The 24,874-nt window shown below is 38.2% G+C and overlaps 1 protein-coding gene across 5 annotated transcripts in view; it reads right to left on the bottom strand.

The window, feature by feature from the left end:
• Positions 1-24,874, bottom strand: part of PGCKA1 (PDCD10 and GCKIII kinases associated 1) — a 94,768-nt gene that overhangs the window by 15,195 nt on the left and 54,699 nt on the right. For 3 of the 5 annotated variants that reach the window (XM_072620451.1, XM_072620447.1, XM_072620448.1), the window contains one exon: positions 5,400-5,449. The gene's annotated coding sequence lies outside the window, so the exon portion shown is untranslated. Of the gene's footprint in view, positions 1-4,703; positions 4,770-5,399; positions 5,450-24,874 lie in introns of all 5 variants that reach the window. The other 2 variants (XM_072620449.1, XM_072620446.1) reach the window with 1 other exon arrangement.

The raw sequence follows: 24,874 nt of genomic DNA, 5'->3' as shown, positions 1-24,874 counted from the left end.
TGGAGGCTATTGACTGTTTTTCCACCTGTCAGAAAAAGGAAGTTTGATGGACAAAACTCCTTGAGTCACTCAATGGAGTGCTTTGCGCGCAATAAGTTCTTAGTTGAGTTGAATTGACAAATCTTCCTCAATAGCTTTTTCGTTCGTGTAATCAGAAAATAGTTCAGTTCTTTGGAAGACAGGGATAGATACTATGGTGTAGTGGAAAGAATGTTAGTTTCTGGAGTTTGAGGGACCTGTGTTCAAATCTTAGCTCTGCCATTTAGGATTTCTGTGACTTTGGGCAAGTTACTTTTTTCTAGGCCTCAGTTCTAAATCTTATGACCTTATGAAACCTGCTTGGGGAATTTGCCTGTGAATCCTGGAAAGGAAGCCTGTCTTCATATCATCTAAGTGCAAAATTCAGTAGTGTAAAATTCACTACAAGAAAATTAGTTTTTCAGGAAGCTGCTTTCTTTGAACAGCTCTCCCTCTCCATCCACCAGATGGCAGCACAGTTAATTTCTTTGTGAATACCTTGGGAGGAAAGCTACCATGGCATCAATGGTAGGACATAATTGAGAGAATATATTTTCTTTGCAGCAAAAAGGGAAAAGGGGAGCTGATTGGACATCTATACCAGAAAGCTTTCTCCATTCCTAAGTTTCCTAGCCTCTTTGGCCTGTGGTCACAATCCCACAATTTCCCTCCCCAGGCTCCCTCTATCCATCATCCTGATGACCACTTGTGGCTCTGAGGGAAGAATTTGATTTGGGGATGGAGGACCTAGGACCGTGAGATTGATGACCTTCTGTGGGCAGACACATCAGGACCCTGCTGGTTGGAGAGAGACATAGATGCTGCTGGGGAGGGTGGGAGGCTGGGGGACAACAGAGGAAGGAGCTCATCAACATGTAGCTGCTGCTAGAAGGAAGCCCATCTACTAACTTCCTATTTGTATTACATAGGTGCTAATTTCGATAACTTCTACCTTTCAGAACCCTCTAAATTTCAGCACTTCCGGAAGCCCTGCATATGCCCAGCTTTGCCTTTTCCCCTTTCTAGTCCTGGTGATAAGACTCCCACAGGCTGCCATTTTCTTTATCATTGCTGCTTCATCTTTCTCCAAAGATAGTGCCTAGGCTGCTTAGTCTTATTTGAGTAAAAAGACCTGGATAAGGGTGAGTGTAGGGGGAAAGGATAGGGCAGATTGCTCCCTTCTTTCTTCCATAGGGTAAAATTTGAGGCTGTTAGTCTTGTTTGTTCTGTCTTTTGCTGAAGAGCAGTAAGGCATCTTAGGGGAGAGATAGGAGGTAGCATGCGCTAGTCAAGTCAAACCATCACCTTGATTCTCATGTCCTTTCAGATACTGATGGAGATAGACCAGAAGCCTGATCCCAAGAGCCCTGAGAATGGTATCATTCAGCCAAAACCACTCTTCTCCAAAGTTACCAATAATTTTTTAAATGCCAGATCTAATGGCCTCTTAAAAATTCTCATCCCTCTTGACCTATCTATAGCTTTTGATACTCCTCATCCCCTTGGTAATTTTTTCTCTCTATGTTTCCATGACACTACTTTGTCTTGGTTCTCCTTTCTGGGAGCTGATGAGATTACCAAGTTAAATAGTCTAGACGGAGAAGCAAAGAGGGCTCAGGACTGGGCCCTGAGGGAGACCCATCTTTATTGGGTATGACTTGGACAAAGATCCAGCAAAGAAGACTGAGAAGGAATAATCATATATGGAGAAGGGGTTTGCTTTTCCTGCCACCACCAAATACCAACTACCTGTCACCAACTGACAGATAAGACCAAGGAAGGTGGTAGAGGAGGGTGGCAGTGCCCCTCAGGCCACTTCTGCTTCATTAGCTCAGTCATTATCAGTGAAGCAAATCTTATATAGAAGGAGTCAGCCATCTCCAGCAAGAGCAGATTAATTGCCACCTACAGGGTACGAGCTGAAGTAGTGAGGCACCCTAAAGGAGAGAAAGGAGTTGACATGTGTCCTGTAAGTCAAAAGACCACAACCATTTTGACCACCGACTCCCCTCCGACTTGGAGATATTCCAGCAGCCTGAACTCAAGATCCCTAGGAAAAACACCCTCTAAATCTTTGGCTCTGCTTCCAACCTCATCTTCACTGAGAGAAGTCACTACTTTGGAGAAAGATCTTACCTTCCTCACTATGACCACAACCAACCACTGACCAGCTGCTCCCGATTAGTAGGTAAACTCAACAGTCACAGAAGGGACAGCGCCTCCCAGACCACTTCTCATCCTCCAATCCCCTTACCCCACTCCCCATACAGCTACCAAAAATCCAGAAAAGAAAGTTCTTGCCATCCAAATCCAATGGTTAAAGCACCAGAAAGTGACATCATTTTATCAGTAAGAAATGACATTAAAGAAGAGGAATGACCATTTGCTGCTGCTGCTGCACCCTAAGAGTCCTTTTGCAATCTGACCTGCAACTGAAACCTTCTATATGTGTTGTCTGTCCCATTAGAAACTGAAAGTCCTTCAGAGAAGAGGCTGTCTTATTTATCTATTTTTATCCCTGGAGTTTAGCTCAGTGTTTTGTATATAGTAAACTCTCAATAAACACTTTTTCATTCATTCATTCATTCATTCATTCATTCATTCATTCATTCATGGAGTAAAAATTTGAAAAGCCACAAGTAGAATCAGGGAAACTTTTAGGGAGTTGAGTGTCAATAATATTCTATATGAGATATAGACTTTAGTGCAAGAGAATTCAAATAGCTTACCCTGAGGGGTTTTTATTCTATGAGGAATGCAAGGAAGATAATAACTGGATGATGAAGATAAGGAATTTGGAAGTAGTCCTGTAACTACATCCCACAAAGGAAAAAGCATGGGATGTTAGTGGACTTCGCTAGGATTTTAGATAACCTTTGGAGTTTACCTTTGGAACTTTTCCTCCACCAACTCTACTTCTTGAACACATGTAGTTTTTTTCATATTGTTTCCTCCATTAGAACATGAGCTCTTTGAGGGTAGGGATTCTGTTACTGCCTTTCTTTCTATTTCCAGAGTTTAGCCTAGAAAGCGCTTAATAAATACTTATTGTATTGAATGACCAACTGACCAACCATCCCATTATATAATCTGGTAGAGAACTGGCCAGACTTTAGAATCCACCTTCCTGTTGATCTTTAAGAATAGAATAGTTATCCAGGATCTGTCACTCAGTCTCTTGGGGCTTCAAATCTCTGCCTCTAGAAAATTAGCAGAGTGGATTAGAAGACTTCTAAAAAATATCCTTCCAGTTCCCAAGCTATGTATGATCCTATGTGTTGACCAAGATTTTTTAGAGTAGGGGTAATTCAAGGAAGTTGACCCAGAAGATGTAAATCCAGAAGACAGAGAGCTTGATTCAAGGCTAGACTATGGACAGAACCACAGGAAGCTATCAAAAAGAGAAATGTTTGATCTGGAATTGAAAGGTGGGCTTTGGGTCTGGAAAGAGACTACTTCTCCTCTCATCTTCTTCTTCATTGAGCTTGATTAAACTGTATTTTAGAAGGATGAACTGGAAAGTGAATCTGGAAACCATTGTAAAAGTATAGAATAATAAATTATAAGTTCCTAGCTCAAGGCTTTGCAGGGAGTAAAACAATCTCCTTGAAGGAAAGAATCATTTTTTTTTGGTCTTTGTAGCCACAATGCCTAGCTAGCATAGTGCTTTGAATCTAGTTATCATTTAATCAATGAGACTGGCCTCCCTATTCTTCACCCATGACACTCTTATCTACCAAAGCCAAACATTTTCATTGGCTGTCCTCCATTCCTGGAATTCTCTTCCTCTTTATCTCTGCCTTTTAGCATCTTTGGATTCCTTCAAGTCTCAGGTAAAGCCTCAGTTTCTGCAAGAAACCTTTCCCAGTTCTCCTCAGTTTTAATTCCCTTTCGTCTGAGACTACATGTACATATCTTGCATATATCTTGCATGCACATAGTAGTCTGCAAGGTGTCTCTCTCATTAGTCTGTGAGTTTCTTCAGAGTAGGGACTATTTTTTGCCTTTCTTTGTAATTTCAGAGATTAGCATAATGCCTGGCATGTGGTAAATGCTAGATGACTTGACCTGTTGAATTATAGCTTACTTGAAAAGCAGAAAATGTTTGTTTAATTAGGTGACTTGTATCATTTATAACTCATGACTTCCTCCACTTTAAATGGCTGAGTGTGTTTCAACTCATCCAGAAATATTTATTGAATCCCTTCCATGTGTAAGGCACTATGCTAGATATTGTGGTGGGTGAAAAGAAGTATGAAACATGTAGGACTGTATGTAGCAATTTAGTACTCGTGACTTCAGAAATAGGGCCCTTGTAGGAATGTAAATAATTAGGAAGGGAGAAGGGGTGTGCCCAGTCAGGGGCTGGGCACTCATTCCAAATGGGGCATGCTGCCAAATGCCTCAGTGATCCTGCCTCTGAGAACTCAATCTCTGTCCTTAAGGCACTTAAAGTTCGATCGAAACTACGTGGAATGGATGGTCCAAGAAAAATGCAATGTGGAAACTTTGGCTGGGATGTGTTTTGTCACATATATTTGAGAAGGCTTTGACAGAATCACAGCAACTACAGGAAAATCATAAGGTTACAATAAAACCCAAGGGGTAGCTAGGTGGCACAGTGGATACAGCTCTAGGCCTGGGGTCAGGAAGACCTGAGTTCAAATCCGACCTCAGATACTTACTAGCTGTGCGACTCCAGACAAGTCTCTTAAACCTTTTTGCCTTGGTTTCTGCATCTGTAAAATGAACTGGAGAAGAAAATGGCAAACCATGCCAATATCTTTGCCAAGAAAATCCCAAAAGGGCTCATGAAGAGTTGGGCATGACTGAAACGACTCAACAACAACAATTAAAACCCAAATAAAAAAAGAAGAAATAGATTTACCAGGATTGCCTTGTGTAATGCAATCAGAGTTACATCAAAGGTAATAAATTCTGCACATGGCATAGTGGAATGAACACAGAATCCCTTTTCTAAAGAACAAGATTTGGAGACAGAGCACCTGAATTCAACGCTTCGCTCTGTCTCTTACCACTGTGATTTGGGGTGTATCACTTAAGTTTTTTGAGTGTCAGTTGCCTCTTTTGCAAAATAACATGAGACTACATGACCTCTAATGTTCCTTTCAGGTCTACATCTATAATCCTATGACCTCAATTATAGTCTCCACAACTAACTGTGTTTTGAGGCTAAGCCCCTCTCCCCAAGACCTCAATTATTGCACCTATAAAATGAACAGGTTTGATTAAAAGATCTCAAAGATTCCTGCCAGTTCTAATGCTATATAATATGATAAATATAATATAACATATTTAGTGGTAAATTAAAAGTGAGGCTTCTCTTTCAAAACATACAAAAAGAAAATAGAATAGCTTACCTGTGGGGGGGATTGCCCATTAGTTTTCTTGTAAAGTTTAATTTCCCTTTCTGTAAAAGAAAAAAAAGGTTAGATATCATGTTTTGTGAGTTGCTACCTTTCTACACTTACTGTATATGCCTAAGAACATGAAAAAATCAAAGAACCTGGGGAAGGAGATGGGTTTGTCTTTCACAGCCCTGCTCCTACTGAAATTATGCAATGTTTGGGGATGGCCATGAGAAGAAAGCACGTGATGGTAGGTAATAAGTATCCAAAGCAACCACAAAACTCTTTTACTGTCTGAGGATGATGCCAAGACACCTGACTTACTCAGAGGTCACATTCTGAAGTTTCAGCCATCTGGAACACATCCCTAAAACAGCTTCTCCAAACGTAGCAAGGATGCTCCTTGGAGGATACACGATTTGTCGCTAGGTCTGTATTCAGGGTCTTTTAATGACCTGATGGAACTTATGATGTGCTATATAGGATGCACTGAAGTGGAAAGAAAGAATATGGATCACAGATAATGAGGTTCCAAATTTTTATGGTGGATACAGAAATGAAAGTGGATTAGGGCAAGGAAAGGATGGATATAGATAGGTCTGAGTCATCAAGAAAAGCTTAAACTAGGTTCAGAGACAGCATGTTTTTCTGGGAAGACCTGACCTGGGAGCCATGAAGATTTGGGTTTAAGTCCAGTCTCTGACACACACTGATTGCATAACCCTGGTCAAGTCCTGTAAGCTCCCAGTACTCTAGGAAATTCTCTAAGAATAAGAAGTTCTTTCTATGGAGTGTAGATCTGCATTGGTAGAAGAAATTCCTTAAAGGGAGCTTCCTATATCAAGCCAGGTAGTGTTATTATCTTAAAATACCCATCTTCTGGTTAAATGAGCATCTAGATTTATCAGGGAATCTTAAAATGGTTAAATATAATTTTTGGTTGTTTTAAATTTCTCTCTAAATCCATGCATTTGGGCAATATTTTTTGCTTTTAATAACTCTTTAAATGTTTCCATTACTTGAAAATAAGATGCAATTTTACCTTTTTATACCTCTTGGTATTAATGCAGAAGAAAAACTGTAAGTGTTATTATCTTAAAATATTTTAAGCCTAAGGATCACATTCTAATCTCCATTTCTACGGTCTCATCAGCATTCAAAGTATGTGCTTAGGTTTGCAACAAAGCCCATATTAGGAGATCATTTGCATAAAGGTAAGAGGCAGCATGGTATATTATAGCCAGGGAGCTGGTCTCTAAGTCAGGAAGACCTAGGTCTAAGTCTCATCTCTGATAAATACTGTTTACATGGCCCTGGGCAAGTCACGACCTTTTGGAGCTCTCCAAGACTCCAGGTTATTGCAGAAGCTGACCTAAAATAGAGTAGGACATTTCCTTACAGGGGAATTCTTTATGCTAACCAAATCATAGACTTAGTCCCTATTCCTATAGGTAGAAAGAGGGCATGTGGGGAATAGCATGAGGAAAGACATTAAAATGAGAATACATGGATGTACATATATATATGTGTGTACATATGTTTACACACATATATGCATATATAAACTTGTATAAAGGACAGTGATGAATTCCCCTTGATGCGGTAGAGGAAGAACATGGGAGGATTATAGAGGGTCTAAATTTTCTTCAGCAGGCATTATAGAACAAATCGTTCTTTGAGCAGGAGAAATGATACAATGAAAGTGATGCTTAACAAAGATAATTTGGCAGTAGTGTGTGGGATAGATTGGAAGGGGTCAAGGGCTAAAAGCAGGGAGACTACTCCGAGATTCTTGCAGGGCTAATGATGTTGGGTGACGCTCGCCTGAACTAGTATAGTGGCAGCGGGAATGGAGGGACTGGGGATGAATTCAAGAGTATTTCAAAAACAAAAAGTAATAAGACAAAGTAAAAGATTGGAATTTATGGGATTAAATATAGGTAAAGGTCAATGATGTTGCTAATATTTGGTCTAGGAGGTTAGAAGCATAGTTATACAACTAACAAAATGAGAATAATTGGGGAGGGGAAAAGGAGAACATGAGAATGAATTTGGCTTTGGACACGTTGAGTTTGGGGTGATGGAGGAACACTCTATTAGAATTGTTCCAAGGCCACTTGGAAATATGGGATTTAAGGACTAGTGAAAGATCGGGGCTATAGGGAGATAGAGTTTTGGGAGCCATTAGGATAGAGGTGATATTTGAAGTCTTGATGGGATAAAGTCACTGAAGGAGTGAATGTAGACAGAGAAAACACAGAAGGCAGATTTCTATCTATCAATAGTATTTCTGCCCTTGGAAAAGTTGCCAGGAAACCAGCAAAGATGGTGGAGTAGGAGGAAACAGGCTGGTTCTCTCTCACAATTACTGCAAGAAATATCTAAGAATACTAGATGCCATAGTAACTAGGAAAGGTGAGGATAAAGTTCAGTAAGTTATTCTTCAAGCTCAAGATTGTAATGTCAGCCCATAGCCAAGTGATCAAAGGAGGAGTTCTGGAACAGGGGTAGATCTGAAGATCCGTTGTTCTGACCCTGGAAAAGGATCACAAATGCAGACCAGGTGCAGACTAGGGGGAGTCCTGCAACTTGGTTGCTCTGGCAGAGAAGGGGCATTGTTGATTCAACTCAAGGGTGCAGATCGGTATTGGGGCTATAATTCTGCCTTTCTGATCACAGAATATGCAAAGCTCAGACCATTAGAGCAGTGACCTGTGTACTACAGCAGATTGCTTAAGCCCAACTGAAAGTTTGCATTTCTCTGGACTGAGCTGCCCCTCATTTCCTTGAAGAATGCAAAATTCCAAGCCTGGAGGTTGTGGTGACAGGGCTTTAAATAATATAATCCAGGACCATACAAGGACCCAATTATCTTTTAGAAGTGCACAGAGCCTAGCACTAACACAAAGTCACAATTTAGGAAATAAGGAAGGAAGAATGAGGAAACACAAATAGAAAGAGATAAGAGAGGGCTATTATGGGACGAGACACTCCCAAGACATAAACCAGGGGAAGAGAATAATTCCAAAACATCTATAAGTAACATAACAAAAAAAAATACAGCTAGGTCACAATTTGGGAGTAGTTTTTATTATGTTTTGATGATCTTAAAGGCAGAGAGGAAAGAGAGAGGAAACAAAGGGGAAGAAAAAGTGAGGGAACTCAACATCATCAAGGTGTGCAAGAAAAAGCTTATACAAATAAAGAGACAGAAGTTGGTTAAGCAGGCATCACTTTTACATTTCTTTCAAATCATTTCAATTTACTGAGCTCCAGGTTGGCCTGGAAACATTAGGCAGCATCTTCTTTAGCAGCATGGTCCTTTTTGAGTGGTCTCATGAGAGTTTTCTTTTTTACAATCTTGAATCAACCATGGCCAGATTTGGGGGTGATGTTAATAAATTTCAAGTCAATGTTCCCCAGGGCCCGATATTTAGTCTGCATCAGCAGATTTTCGTAGAGTGAAGACATGTACTTGGTCTCAACATCATAGCCTTTCAGCACGATAAAGTCATTGATCACTTTACCATAGTGGACAAATTCTCCCAAGAGAGTTTCTTGTCAGACAGGTTATAATTAGTGAATACATCATTTTTAATTAGTTTCCCATCCTTGATCTGGTAGATGTGGTCATTTTGTTGCTCTCAGTGCAGTGATAGTAGCACTTCTGACCAAGCTGAGTCACAGAGAATGCCATAAGGACAAGGTGCCAGCCTTCAATACAGGTCATCTTATCCACTGGACTTTAGCAATTTTTTTTCAGGGTAGCATCTTTGTGTGCCAGCAGCTGATGACATCTTTGTAACCAATTCCACTGGTCACTCCAATAATATAAACCAAGTCATTCTTGCAGGTCCAGTCTAGTTTTTTAGCCATGCTCCCTCCCCTCACCTGTATCTCCCTCAGGTGAGACTTCTTTTGCTTCAGTGGGAGCAGGCGCTTCTGAGTGTGGGCTTCTAAGTATTTTTTTTCACGCTTTTGAACTCTTTCTCCAACGTTTCTTCCCATAATCATTATCCAGCCATTACTCGCAATACTTGGAACCTTCTCCCTGAACTTGTGCCAGGTCTGGTAGAATTGCCTCTTACAGTCATCACTGATGTGCTCAACAAAGATTATTTTGGAGGCCAGTAAGGGTTTACAATGACCATGAGTGTTATCACCACAATGGTTAACAATTCAACTACTTCCTTTTGGTTCATCTTTCAGCCAGGTTTGTCTACTTCCTGAATGACGTGGATGATGCCTGCCTTATAGTCCAGAAAGGTTGTGATGTGATAGGCTTGGTGGGGTCATCTTTGGGGAAGATCTTCACCTTCCCATGATGTCTGCTGATTTGCTTTCAAGTCAGGAAGCTCAGTTTCCAATGGGACATATACAACTGCTACTGATGTGAACTAAGAGAGCTGTGTATTACTTTCAACTGATCCAGTCAAGGGAGGGTAGAACACACACACACACACACACATACACACACACACACACACACACACACACAAAGAGTTTGGTGTAGAAAAACATTCAAATGAACAGGGAAACTGGAAGGTATAAGGAGAATTAAAGGGTGGAATAAAAGAGAAGTCAGAAACAAGGAAGGATTAGTCATAGGCAAAACAAAGCTAACTTTAGAGGGTCTACTGGATAGAGGGGCATAAAATGAAAGAAAGATAAAAACCTGTCATTGGAGTGTGGGAGGGCAATGGAAGGGGGACAAATTGCAGCATGCATAAAGCTCCAATGTTGAGCACATTTCTGTCTCACCACCCTTTTTTTTATTTGTAAATAGGGGACACACAACAAGAAGAGAAAGGCATAAAAGAATTATAAAAGGATAGAGGAAATACACAATTAAAAACCATAATAATCATAACTGTGAATGTGAATGGTGTGAAATCACTTATAAAGAGGGATAGGAAGGATTAAAAAGCAGAAGCCAAAAATATATTTTTAAAAGAAACACATTTGAAACATAAAGATTTATACAGAATTAAAGTTAAGGGCTAGAAAAAAATCTGTTAAACTTTAAATGAACTAAGAAAATGCTGATGGGTCATGCTAAGGATTGTAATCTCAGGCAAAGTAACAGCAAAAATAGTCCTGGTTAAAAGAGATGAACAGGGAAACTTCATTAAGCTGAAAAGTACCATAGATAGTGAATTACTCAGCATATATACACTGAATACTTACAAAAATATAAAATTCTCAGATTAACAAATTTAAAATAGGGAACAATCTGTAAATGAACTTCAAAGAAAAAATTGAGATGATCAGATGTATTTACAAGTCAATTCTCTCAAACATTCAAAGAATAACTAATTCCACTATTACTCATATCATTTGAAAAAAAGCAAAAGGGATCCTATCACATTTCTTTTATAATACAAATATAATTTTAATATCTAAACTAGGTAGCATCAAGACAGAAAAAGAGAATTATGGACCAAAATCACAAATGGTTATTGATGAAAAAATTTTAAATAAAATATTAATAAAGAGGGTCTACATCCAAGGTGGAATTATACAAGGAATGTACAACGGTAAGGAAATCATATACATTATAGAACATATTAATAACAAGAACAATAAAAACATAGGATTATATCATTTGATATGGAAAAAGTCTTTTGAAAAAATATAATGCCAATTTCTCTTAAAAACACCAAAGCCCCCCCAAAAAACAAACCCACCCATAGAAATAAATGGACCTTTCCTTAACATGGTAATCAGTAGTTATCTAAAAGTAAGAGCCAGAATTATATATAATGGGAATAAACTAGAGGCTTTTCCAATAATATCTGGATAAAGCTAGGATGCCTATTCTCACCACTACTATTTGGTACCATGCTAGAAATGCTACAGTTTGCTATAGCAAACAAGATTAAAGGAATAAACATATGTAAAGAAGAAATAAAATGACCATTTTTTGCAGATATGAAAATTTTCTTAAGGAGCCCTAGAGAGTCAATTAAAATTAGTTGAAACAACAACTTCAGCAAAGTTGTAGAATATAAAAGAAATACACAAAAATCATTAGAATTTTTGCATATTACCAACAAAACCCTGGAGAAGAAATAGAAAGAGATATTTAAAATTAGAATATATAAAATATGTGGGAGTCTACCATTCAAGACACAAAGGAACTAAATGAAACAAAAAAATCACTTTATTAATGGCTCACGGGTGGACTAAGGTGGCAACTACGTTGCTCAATGGATAGAGTGCTAGACTTGGATTTAGAAAGACTTGAGTTCAAATTCAGCCTCAGACATTTACTAGTTGTGTGATCCTGGGCAAGTCCCTTAACTTCTGTTTGCCTTAATCTACTGGAGAAGGAAATAGCAAACTACTCCGGCATCTTTACAAAGAAAACCCTATGGATGACACGTATAGTCAATGGGATCATGAAGAGTCAGACACGACTGAATGACTGAACAACAACAAAAGCTGAACCAAAATAATAAAATAATATAAATGAACTTATTTGCTGAATGCCATACCAGTAGAACTACCAAAGGACTGCTATGCGGAGCTAGAAAAAAATAATGAAATTCATCTGGAGTAGTAGCTCATTCAAATGCAGCAACCAACTTTCAAAAGGGCCATATTGAATGGATCTATCTCTCAGTGATTGAAATTTAAATAGGCAAATATTTGTATAAGGAATAAAATTCAGAAACGCATATCCTTAAAAGTAAACAACAGGTATGATTATAGCATTTCCTAAATCTTCCACTGATACAATCAATCAGCCATCAACAGGGTGTCTGTTCCCTGTAATTAATTCCTTTATTATCTTCACCCTTCAGTGAAAGTAAGGATATTCTTCCTCCCTCCCTCCCTCCCTCCCTCCCTCCTTTCCTTCCTTCCATCAGCCTTTAAGCAAGTACTATGTTAAATGCTAAGGGGGAGATAAATAATTAAGACTTGATTTCTGTTCTCATGGAGCTTATACTCAATATACTAAAAATGACAGTAACCATATCAGAATATAATAAAAGCATAAGAGAATTATAAAGGTACAATAGATTATAGGATATTGGAAGAAGGGAAGATCATTTCTAAATGTGGTGAGGAGGAACTAACATGAAGGTTTTAGAAAGGAGATAGAATTTGAGCTGAGCCCTGAAAAATGGAAGGGAAGGTCTTCTAGATAACAGTGGACACATTGGTGGCTAGCACTAGATGTATTTGAAGGATAGGAAACAGAACATTTTGGCTGAAACACAGCACACATGGAAATTGGAAAGGGATGATGGTGTCAGATTGTGGGGGCTTTGAATGCCAGGCTAAGAAACTGAAGAAATTTTTTTTTCATTAGGCAATAGAACAATAGACTATTCCAAAGTATTAAGGAGAGGAGTGACATGATATGTGTATAAAGAAGATTAAACTGGAAAGTGTGAAGGTTGGAATGTTGAGGCAAGGACTTGGAGATGGGAACACAAGTCAGGAGGCTGTTGTCATAATCTATGAAGATGGTGATGAGAACCTGAAGTGATATGGAGGCTCATGGAAGCAAAGAGGAAATCTCAGATTTGAGAAATATTTTGGAGTTGATAACTGACTTGATGTATGGGAGAAAAGAAGGAGGAAGTTACTTAACACCAGATTTTCATGTGGGGGTTCTCCTTCCCCCTGCATTTGTTTTCACCACCTCTGTGTCTTGAATTCAAGACTATGTCAGTGTCAGAACTAAAAATAAAATAAACTCAAATGACCAAGGAGACTCATAGCTCAAGTACATTGCTGACATTCATGAAACGTTAAGAAATCTACAAGAAGGCCACTCTGTGCTTTGGGTAAATCCTGCATAAAGGATTGTGGAATGATGAGAATAAGAATTGTGGAAGGTCCTTGAGGAAGGGGACTCTTCTTTCTGCCCTCGTGTTCCTATTGCCTAAGCACAAATGCCTTGCACATAGCAGGTACTTAAGACTTTGATCAGAAGTAACCTTAGAGTCTCTTCCCTGCAGTGGCATCACAGGATCAAACCTAATGACCCACTTTATTACTTAAATTTTGCCAGATTGTGCTCTGAAGATACTGGACCAGCTTGTAATGTCATTGGCAATGAAACAGTGTACCATCCAGCAACCATATCTTAGATCTTCCTGCCTTCTGACTTTACTCACACCATTCCCTAAGTCTGGAAATTCCTCCATGCTTGTGGATGAATGAGTGAAAAAAGCATTTATTAAACACTTTCTCTGTGCAAAGTAATGGGCTAGTTGATGGAAATACAAGTATAAAAGCAAGACAATCCCTGCTCTCAAGAACCTGACATTCTAAAAGAGGAAGACCTCACATATAGTAAGTTTCAGCTACAAGCTGAAGACGAAGGCCCTATGGACCTTAGGGTACAGCAGAAAAGCAGATGTAATCAATTTTAATATCATTTCCATTGATAAAACCATACTGAGTTCTGATTGTGAGCCATTTAACAATGCTGAGATCTTAGTCAACAAGAACTTTCTTTCCCAGGTCTTCCATATATACAGCTGCCAAGGAAGTGAGGAACTGTGGAGGCCATTGATAAATTTCATTTCCATAAGGGCTGTTCCCTTTATTGATAGCTGTGGGATCCAAGCAGGAAGTGGGACTGGTGGTCTTAGCATCACACTAATTCCAAGTGCTCTTGAGGTTCTGGGAAACCCACAAGAGTCCAAAGGAGTTGCTGGATTTGATTTGCCCAACCCCACTTATGCTGCCTCAAGTCTCATTCCCTCTTGTTGAAATTCTACTTAAGACACAACTCATTTTATTGAATAGGAGGTGATATGGTTAGACCTTCACTTTAGGAAGAGCAACTTGCTGGCTGAGTAGATAACTGAATGAAATAGAGAAGTGACTTGAGGTGGAAAGATGTACCAGTAGACTGTTGCATTAGTCTATGGATGAAGTGATGAGGGCCTACACCAGGATGGTGGCAGTATCAGAGGAGAGAAGGGGAAAATATGAGATGTTACAAAAGTGAAATCAACAAGACTTGACAACAGATTGGAGATAGGGGGTGGGAAAGTGGGATGCTGAGCCTGATACCTAGCTTGTGAGCTTGGGTGAAAGGGATGATGGTAGTACTTTTGAGAATAATAGGGAAGTTAGGAAGATGGAAGAGTTAGGGGCAGAGGATGATGATGAGTTCAGTATGAGTTCCTTTTTACTACCTGTTTGAATCAGGGAAAGTCACTTAGTTTCTTTGAGTGTCAGTTTCCTCAACTGTAAGATAAAGAGTTGCACTAGATGATTTCTGATCTGTGATCTTCTGATTTAAAAAAAAAAAAAGAAAAAATACCGACATTACAAAAATGTGAGCCATACAACACCCTTTTAAACTTAGGTTTCCCTTAATTTGAATAGTATACTTCAACTTCCTTCTACTCCACCTTCATTTTTCAGAAGTAAGATACTTCCTCATACCTTCATTTATCTTTCATCTGGTCTATGGTCAATAAAGTGGTTTCATTCAAAAGTCAACATCTATTCTGATCATTCCTCATGACTACAGTAAAATTTCTCATTTGAGCGTTTATATTATAAACAGTAATACTACAGGCTAGACTTGTGCATGCTTTCATAGTGTTAAGATTTTATATTTACTGTTAATTGCTTTCATGAAATTTTTGCCAGGCTTTGCTATCCAATAAGCTGTCAATGTGTTATTTTTTATTAGGAGTGAATTCCAATCAATAGAAACTTTAAGCAGAAACACCAGAGAGACAGAGAGATCAAGTTATTTTTTGACTCTTTTTTTCAATTGGATATGTTCTTATATTATGAATTTTTACCTAAGGTACTGTATTCAAAATTTATAGGATTTTATAGTTGGCAGGAGGCCCTTGGAAGTCCTCTAGTCTCATGTACAATTAGTTTTTGTTAATCAAACAGACATACAAAAGAAAGTAATTATCCTAGGTTTAATCATCAACCTTCTAACAGAGAATATTTTCCTATAAAACCTGGACCTGAACTCCAGTGGTAATACAACTGGGGCACAGAAAACATTTTCAACTCATAAAACAAAATCCAGGCTGTATTTGTTTATTTGCAAAGTCACTGGACTAGGAGTCAGAATGCCTTAGCTTTAGTTTCTATCTTGCCCCTTGAACGGTATGACCTTGGGCTAATTATATGAACTCTTTGATTGTCACTTTCCTGATCTGTAAAAAAAAGAGGAGCTTGGACTAAATGAACTCTAAGGATGCTGACAGGTCCAAGATTCTATGCCATGTAACTTGAAAGATAAATGTGGAAAATTCTTAAATCTAAACCAAGTGTAAGAGTGTCTGGAGACAAAAAGCATGGTTAATGCAGTTAAAATGGACATTGGCATAGCACTTGAAGGTTTAAACCTCACAGCAAGGCTGTGTGGGAGAAGTTACTGTTTTATTATACCCATTTCATGGAAAGGGAAATGAAGCTCAGGGGAAAAAAATTTGTGCATAGTGCTAGTAATTGTCACAAGTGTGATTCAAACCCAGATTTTCCTGACTCCTTATCAATTGCACCATATTGCCTCTACTTTACTCGAAGAATTTTTTAAAGTTTGTTACATCTAACAATGCGTGATAGGAAGTTGAGAACTTACTAGTATACTGAGATGGTCCCTCTGAACTATAAATCCCAGGATGACAGTCAATTCTCAACCTCTGTTACAAATGTAAATGTTAAATACAACATATTTAGAGAATAAAGGAGAGACGCAAATAATTAGAATGAAAGACATCTAAGAGTATAACTAAACAAACCCTGTTATATTTATAGACGAGGAAACAGAGGCACAAAAAGGTGCCAGTCACACAGCTAACAAACAAGTAGGAGTCACAATTCAAAGTCACAATTTCTGGATCTTGGAACAAGGATCTTCCAATCGGCCACATGGCCTATCCCTAAAGACAACTCTCTGGTAAGTTCCTTGAAGCACAGAATAGATCTTCTATTCTTCTGCATTCTCCCCTTCCCTCATACTAGAAGCTCAATAAATTCTTGTTTGATTAAAAATAGAAAAAAATTGGGAACTGTAAATAATTGATAAGAAAGACTGAATTATAAATAATCAACAGGAAGGAATGGGAATATTGAATTCAAATCCATCTGGTATGGATTTTAAAAAAACAAATCAGGAAATAAAAGGCCCTCAGTTCAAATACCAGCTTGGCTACTCACTACCTGCATGACCTTTGGCAAATCCATTAATCTCTTAGAGTCCCAGGTTCCTCATCTATAAAATGAGAAGCTGGGTTAAATCATCCCTGAAGTCCTTTTTAGTTCTGCATCTATGATCCTAGGATTTTTGGTCTGACTCTGTGATTTTGCTGGTGTTGGGAAATAATTGTGAGGATACTCCTATCAGTGAGGATGTCCTAAAATTCCTACTTTTATTGAGTTAAAGGTATGTGTGTAAGTATACCAAGGTACAAAGAAATTCATGACTCACCAAAAGTCATATAGCTAGTTAATATGTCAGAGGCTGGAGCTAAACCCAGGTCTTCTTGAATCCAATCTCTATCCACTAAGCCAACCTGCCTTTCATGCCCCATGAGAGATAATACAGAGTTAGAACAAAAGGCATATAATAGACTAGTGTTTGATAAATTCAAGTTGAGAAAACACCAGGAAAGACAATCATTATTCATTAAAAACTGTTGAGAAAACTGAATAGTTTTATGGTGAAAAATGGCATTAGGGTGATGTCTCATATGCCAATAAATTCCAGCTACATCAATAATGCACATATTGACCTGGATTCAAGAAGACTTGAGTTCAAATCCTGCCTCAGACCTTACTAGCTACATGATTCTAGGCAAGTCATTTAGTCTCTAAGCCTCAGTTTCCTTATTATAAAATAGAAAAAATAGTGTCTATCTTCCAGGGTTGTTGTGAGGATGAAATGAAATAATACATGTAAGTATTACATAAATGTTAGCTATAATAAAAGAAATTGTACAGAAAACTATGAAGAAAAGTTCTTATTATTCAACAAATATAAGAAGCTGAGGTAAAGAAAAAGATCATTTGAATATATGTATAAATGCTTTTTACATAACAAAAACACCATATGCAAACAAAAAAAGAAAATAACCGGATAAAGAAAAAATGTTTTGGCATAAATATTTCTGATCAAAATCTGACAGCCCAAATAAATCTTGAAGAAGTTGGCACAAATTTCCAAATCCTAGTAGATAACTATTCTAATTTAATCCAATCCAATCCATTCCAACCCAGTATAATCAAGAAGGAATTTATTAGATACTTGCTCAACATGAGGCATTGTGCTTGGCACTTGAAATAAAATGAAAAACAGTTCCTTCTCATAATTGGATTCGGGATTACACTGCTTTAATGGGCAAAGATAGTTAGAAACAATAAAATTCAATGACAGAGCGGTGGTAGAGAAATAGGCAAACTATTTCAGGGCTGATGGAACTAAAAACTGGTGCGAGCTTTTTGGAAAAGAATGTAAAATTATACAATAAGAGCTACAAAACCTTACATATCCTTGACTTGGTAATCCCACAACTAGAACTACACTTCAATGATATATTTGACAGAGGCAAAAAGACCTCTTGTACAAAATTATTCATAGTAACATTATTCACAATACCAACAGACTAGAAATAATACGTGTCAAGAGATTGGGTAGTTGTTGAACGAACTGTAACAGGTAAATGATTATTCTACTATGAGCAATGACATATATAAAGACCACCAAGATACATAAGAAAACTTGTCAAACCCCCAGGTGTTTTTTTCTGTTGCTTTCTGATACTTTCAGTATAGCAGAATGGTATAATTTTTTAAATGCAAGATGGAACATTAGCTTGTAAATGTATTTGGGATTTCTCTGTGCTGCTGCATAAATGGATCAACTTAACCTATTGTAAAAAGATAGCAGTTTATGAATGGAAAGTATATGATAGACGTTTAAAGGTCTAGGTTATTTTATAATAAGAATTTAGATCTAATCATGGCTTGACTCTATATCCAAGTCAGGGAAGAAGCATAGGTGACCTTTTGTGGTGGGAAGACCAAGTTTGAATTTCTCTTTCCATGACTTAACCTTGTCACTTAACTTTGATGAACTAGTTTTCACATTTGCAAAATGTATATGATCAGAACCTCCAAGGGATGTAGTTCAATGTTTGGTCAACCTTAAAGTGGTATAATAATTTGAGTTATTATTTTCAGCAATTGTATTTTTCATGAATGTAGCTAGTGGAAAGAACACTGGCTTCGAAGTCAGAAGAAAAAACAAGTCTGATACTTTCTAAGTGAGTGGTTATGAAGAAATAACTTCTCTTTAAGCCTCAGTTTCCTCATCTGTAAAATAAGGATTACACTCCCATTTCCTACCTCACAGGGTTATTGTGAGGAAAATGTAAACTTTAAAGGGCTATGGAAAGGTGAGCCATTATTATTATTAATTTGGGAGAGAGTGCTTTCCAAGACACATGATGAAATTCTAAAGAAACTATGCTAAGCCTACTTTGGCAGAAAAACCTAGAGTTTCCCTGGGCAGCCCTTGAATGAACCTTTGCATCACCATTTGCAGTTCTGTTTATGTTTGCCTTGTTTGGTTTTGCTTTGTGGTTTTGTCCTCGGCAAGTTGGGTCCAGAGTCGAATTCCAAGTGTCTGTTTACACTGATTTCTTTTCCTGACCAAGCTTTGTGGGCTCAGATCAAGCTTTCATGGGAGAGACTTCAGCTTTCCCCGAGTCCTGTAGAAATTCCTGTACCTTCCAGGGATGCCTTGGTCCTAAAAGTTCCAGGAAGTTAACTAGTACTTTGCACAAGACAATGTCTGCTTCTTGTGGGAAGTACCTCAGTGGCTGAAGAGTGTTGGGATTTATGCTGAAAAGAAACAAAGCTGGGATGTACTCCAAGATTTACTGAAAACTAAGGAGCCCAGTTAAATGGGAAAGTACAATGCCGAGAGCGCTCCATTCGTTGATGGAGTTCTTATATTATGATCCTTAGTTTAGGTATGTGTCAGTGCAACAATTTTTTTTCTTTTTAAATGAAAGTGTGATCTCCTTACTTCCTTTCTCTCCTTTGCAAACCTTAATTTACTGTATAAGTGCTAGCTATTATATATATATTATGTCGAACAATTAAAAATAAAAATGTTAATCGAAATTTTTTTTAGGGTGGAAACACTTATTTCCTTCCTTCCTTCCTTCCTTCCTTCCTTCCTTCCTTCCTTCCTTCCTTCCTTCCTTCCTTCCTTCCTTCCTTCCTTCTTTCCTTCCTTCCTTCCTTCCTTCCTTCCTTCCTTCCTTCCTTCCTTCCTTCCTTCCTTCCTTCCTTCCTTCTTTCCTTTCTTCTCAATGATTCAATTTTTAATCAATCAACAAGCAATTATGTATTTATTAAGCTTCTACAACATGCTAGGCACTGTCTAAGTACTAGGGAAACAAAAACAAAAGTAAAACAGTCTCTGCTTTTAGGAAGCTTACCTTTTAATAGGAGAGACAACATGTACATATATGCAGAACTGTATAGAATATATATACAGAATATGACTGGCAACTAAGAACTAGTACCTGGGCCAGAGAATGCCTCATGCCAAAGAAAACATTGCTGTTCTGAATCACAGCTGGGGTGGGGGGAGAGGAACGGCACTGTAAAAGCTAAAGCAATGACCGTATTAAATGCAGAAACTTAACCTTCCGTGGCTCTTAACTCATTCCTTTGAAGAGAAAGCCTCAGACGGAGGTCACTAGGAAACGTCACTCTAGAGTAGTGAGTAGTGAGAGTCTACGACTGTTGTAGACTTCCTGGGGATTTCTGAGGGCTCAGAAATACTTTATTTGTCCTCATGACATCCTCACTCCCCCCGCCCCCCCATATACACTTTGTGTTCAATTTTTTCCACAAAAGTGTGGTCATAAAGACATTTAGGGTTCTCCAAAAATCCAAAGATATGGCAGTTTACATAAGCCTAAGGACAGAAGAGGGAGGAATATGCTATGGCAATGTAAGGATCTCATGAAACAAGTCACTCAGGTTTTAGCCTAGCATCACTACTTACAGGAAGGCTATACTCATTTGACTCCCTATCTGCCATGTGCTGTGTAGTATGAGTGGGAGGGAGGATGTATCAGTGAGGGTAAAGCCCTGAGTATAGACTGGGTTTGGTGGTGCAAGCTTTACAACTCTCACTCCATTTCAGTCAGCCCAGAAAATCTCTAGCTGGGTATTTGAAGTCTCTGGCATTCTCCACGATCATTACCCAAAGGGTTCTCAGATATGACCATGAATCAATCTTCGGCTTCTTCTGGTCTCTTTCCTGCTGATGAAGGGAATCCCTTTGGGATCCTGGGATGAGAATAATGAGTTACTTGTAATGAATATGTGTATTCATACACATATATATCACCCTTTCCTGAATTTAATTTGCAAGACAAAATGTGTTAGTCTAGATGGAATAAAACAAACCTCATTTACATATTTCTTTAGAAAAAAGCAAGGGGGATAGTGTGGTGTATAAAGCTTGCTGTCTCCTTGGGACGGATCACATCTTTTTGTATGGTCTGAATGGATTTTTAAAAAGTTAATATTACACATATCACCATGCTTAATTTTTTTCCTCTGGTTACTTAAATGACACAGCGTAGAAATGATATTGTGCTGTGCTTATTATGAAGTGGATTAGAATTTCTCCAAGAGCAAAGAGGCCCATCCTTATTTTCTTTGCTCCATAAATGACACCTCAGCAGAACAGGAGTATGCTTCTATGTGCTGTTGCTAGGTATCGGGCCTGTCACGTTCTCTAAGGACATAGGAAAGAGCAGTGAAGCCAGGATCTAACCCCTAACCCTAAATCTAGGCTGTGCAGTCCCAACTCTGATACGCTTGACAGTTCTGAGCATCAGTTTTCTGCACAATAGTGATAAAAAGATCTGTCTGAGATAAATGTGGGTAATTCTAAAATATGAATCAGAAGAAAGTTTTGTCACTGTTGGAAGGGACCTCAGACCAACTAGTCCAATCCATATCTGAACAAGAATGCCCTCTGTAACAAGTCAAGGCAAATGCTTAGGTAGCCTTCACTTAAAGACCTCCAGGGAAAGGTAACCCAATACCCCTTTCCCCCTAGGCAGCCCATTTGACTTTCTGACAGCTCTAATCATTAAGAACTTTTTCCTTTGCATCAAGCTTAAATCTACCTTGCAGTTATTTTACTTAGGAGAGGTTCTGCCTATTGGGACAAGAAGAGAAACTGTCTAATCCATCTTCTGTATGATAGCTCTTCAAATACTCAAAAATATTTATTACATATACCTTAAACCTTTTCTTTTCCTGTTCAGATATCTTAGTTCCTTCATTTCATCTTCATATGGAATGAGGAGATGAAGGCTTCCAGTTGCTTGACCTTTTAATTAATTTCAATTACCTTTAAATATTTTCTGAATACCCAGATTACTTAGTTCAATACTCTAGAACTATCATCTCCTTCATTTCAAACAATAATGCTGCCTATGATCACAGTAATTTTTTTTCAAACTTTATGACACTTGATTCTCAGGATCTTGCAGTCCACCAAAACCTCTAGAAATTCATATGAATTGTGGTCTAGCTATGCTTCCTCTGTTTTGTACATGTATGGTTGATTCTTGGAACCCAAGGATAGCATTTTACATTTATCTATGTTAAATTTCATCTTATTAAGTCTGGCTTATTATTCATCTGTCAGGCTTTTTTTGGATCCAGATGCCATAGTGCAATGTGTTATCTACCCCCCTAGCTTTGTGTCCTCTGCAAATCTGACATGCCTTTACACAAGTCATTGATAAAAACACTGAAGAGCACAAGGCTAATTCCTCCACTAATATTCATGCCTCTGTGTGGCACTGAGGTGACCAAGACTCTGCTCATGTAGCACAATCTATGGCAAGGCACTACCAAGCTGGAAAGGTTTCAAGTAGAAAACCAACCCATGGACCAGACTAACTAAATTCAGAAAGACTCATTAACTGAAGGCTGGCTACCTGGTGATTAATTTCTTTGATCATATGGACTCATGAAGACCACAGTTGCCCTGCCACTTCTGACCCATATGGTGTTCTGCAATGCCCCTGACTTTTCTGAGTCTCAATTTAGTAAAACTGAGACCTGTCAAATGGAGTTGTTGAACGAGATGATATCTTAGGGCCCTTCCAGCTCTGGAGTCTATGGTCTGCTTTAGTGTGAATCAGTTGGGATCTGCATTGGTGGAGGAAGAATTTGTACAGACGAAATCACAGATCTTTATCATCATCATCATCATCACCAATTATTTCCCTATACCTAAGAGTTTATCAGTGTGGGAAACTCCCTCTACCAATGAAGATCAGCTACTCATCTATAAGTTCTAGTCACAGAAAGTTGCCCATGAAACTGAAGAGGTGAAGTGATTGGCCCGTGGTTACACAGTGAGTTTGTTAGAGATAGAACATAAACCCAGTCCTTCTTTGGTGGCTGCAAACTAAGCACCCTATCCATTATGCCATACTGCCTCACTTCACCATAGGTCAAGGATATGAATAATTAGAAAAAGAAGTTGTCCAATTATGTCAAAAAAGAGGTACAATAGGTGGAAAATTTGAGTGGCCCACAAATACCTTTGTGATAATAATAGAACAAGAAGGTCTCCCCTACCTAAAGAGGTAGATCTTTTTTAGAGAATTTATGGGGAAATATGGACAATAATCACATTGGATATGAAGAAGGATAGAAATATCCAAGGATATATGGTTTTTTCTACAATAAAAGTTAATTATATTTTGTCATAGTAAAAACACTGGAAATAAAGTAGGTTTCCATCTGTTGGGTTGAAAAATTTGTAGTTACACGAATGTATTACTACTATATGCTATAAAAGTGACAAATACAAAAAATGTAGAGAAATATCTAGAGTGATGCAGAGTAAATAACAAAAACCAGGAAAACAATATACATAATGACTACGAAAATTAAACAGGAAGAGTAACACAAGGAACTAAATGATATGCAATTGTAATGACCAAATGTGGTTTTGGAGAAGAGTTGAGAAAATGTACCTTACTTCCCTCACTGCAGAGATTAGAAAATATATTTGTGTGGAATGTTGTATCTATTTTCAGTTATAACTGATGCTTAGAGTTTGCTGAATAGATTTTTTTCCCTTTTTTTAATGTTTGTTACAGAGGAAGTAGAGGAGAGATACTCAGAAACGAATGTGATGTAAAAACAAAAGGCTTCAACATGAAAATGATTTTTTAACAAAAAAGATTATGGCTTATTTGAAAGCATCACTTAGGGGCTTTTTAACCCAGTTCAGCTGGGGAGGGTAATTTCCATTTTCCAGAAGGATATGAGTTAACAGTTTGACATAGTAGTGTCAGGAAGCCTTGAAGTAGGGTAGACTTGTCTTTAAGCCTAGACTCTGATTCACATTAGCTGTGTCCTGGGCAAGCTGTTTAACTTCTAAGTGCCCCTAGACAACTCTCTATGACTATGAATTACAGTTGCAGATCAGAATTTATGGAGGAAGATTCTAAACTTGGAGTTTTCAACACTGACGAAAGCATGCATCCAAACAAAACAAAAACAGAGAGCATATTGGAATTGGCTTCCAAACAGTTGAGTCACCATCTCAGTATCTGGGAAGAAGCCTACTTTAGACTTGGAATGGACCCCAGAGGTCATTATTTTTATAGAGGAAGAATATGAAGTTCAAAGTGATTTGCTCAAGCTACCAATACACGTAATGAGCTACAGAACAAAATCTTCTAAGTCCCAATCCAGTGTTCTTTTCCATATGTCAGACTGAGATAATGAGTGTCCACAGAATTTCAGTACTTTTTGTTCATCTTTGAGAATAGTTGTAATGTTGGTAAAAAAAAAAAAAATTCCCACATGTATTTAAATAAATATCCACAGTAACACTGCTTGCATAGCAGAACATTATAAATGATTTATGGACCCATTGATTGGGGAATGACTGGACAAATTGTGGTACGTATAAGCATGTAGGAATAGGGTTTGGAAATGGACCTGTGATTTCATTGGTAAAGGGAACTCTCAGGCAAGAAAACTTCCTCTACCAATGCAGTATCTAGCATCTTCTCTGCAGCTAGGTAGCACAGTGAGAGAGCTGGGCCAGGAGCCATGAAGTTCAAATCCAGCCTCAGGAACTTTCTAGCTATGTAACTTGGGCAAGTCCCATAATGTCAGCCTGCCTCAGTTTCCTCATCTGTAAAATGGAAGGGGAAAGGAATAAGAATTTATGTAGTGCCTACTATGTGTCAGGCACTGTGTTTAGGTGCCTTACAAATATTATTTCATTTGAGCTTCACAGCAGCCCCGTGTGGTAGGCACTATTATTATCTCCATTTATTATTATCCTCATGTGTAAATCGTGAAGAATAGCACCTATCTCCCATAATTGTTTTGAGGATAAAATCAGATATTTGTAAAGTGCTTTGCAGCCTTGAGTGTACTATATAAATGTTAGCTATTATTACTTT

This window comes from Notamacropus eugenii, chromosome 6 (genome assembly GCF_028372415.1).
Source record: "Notamacropus eugenii isolate mMacEug1 chromosome 6, mMacEug1.pri_v2, whole genome shotgun sequence".
In the NCBI taxonomy this organism is placed as follows: Eukaryota; Metazoa; Chordata; class Mammalia; order Diprotodontia; family Macropodidae; genus Notamacropus; species Notamacropus eugenii.
Note: the sequence above shows the minus strand (reverse complement) of the source record. Positions and strands in the feature narration are given on the sequence as shown.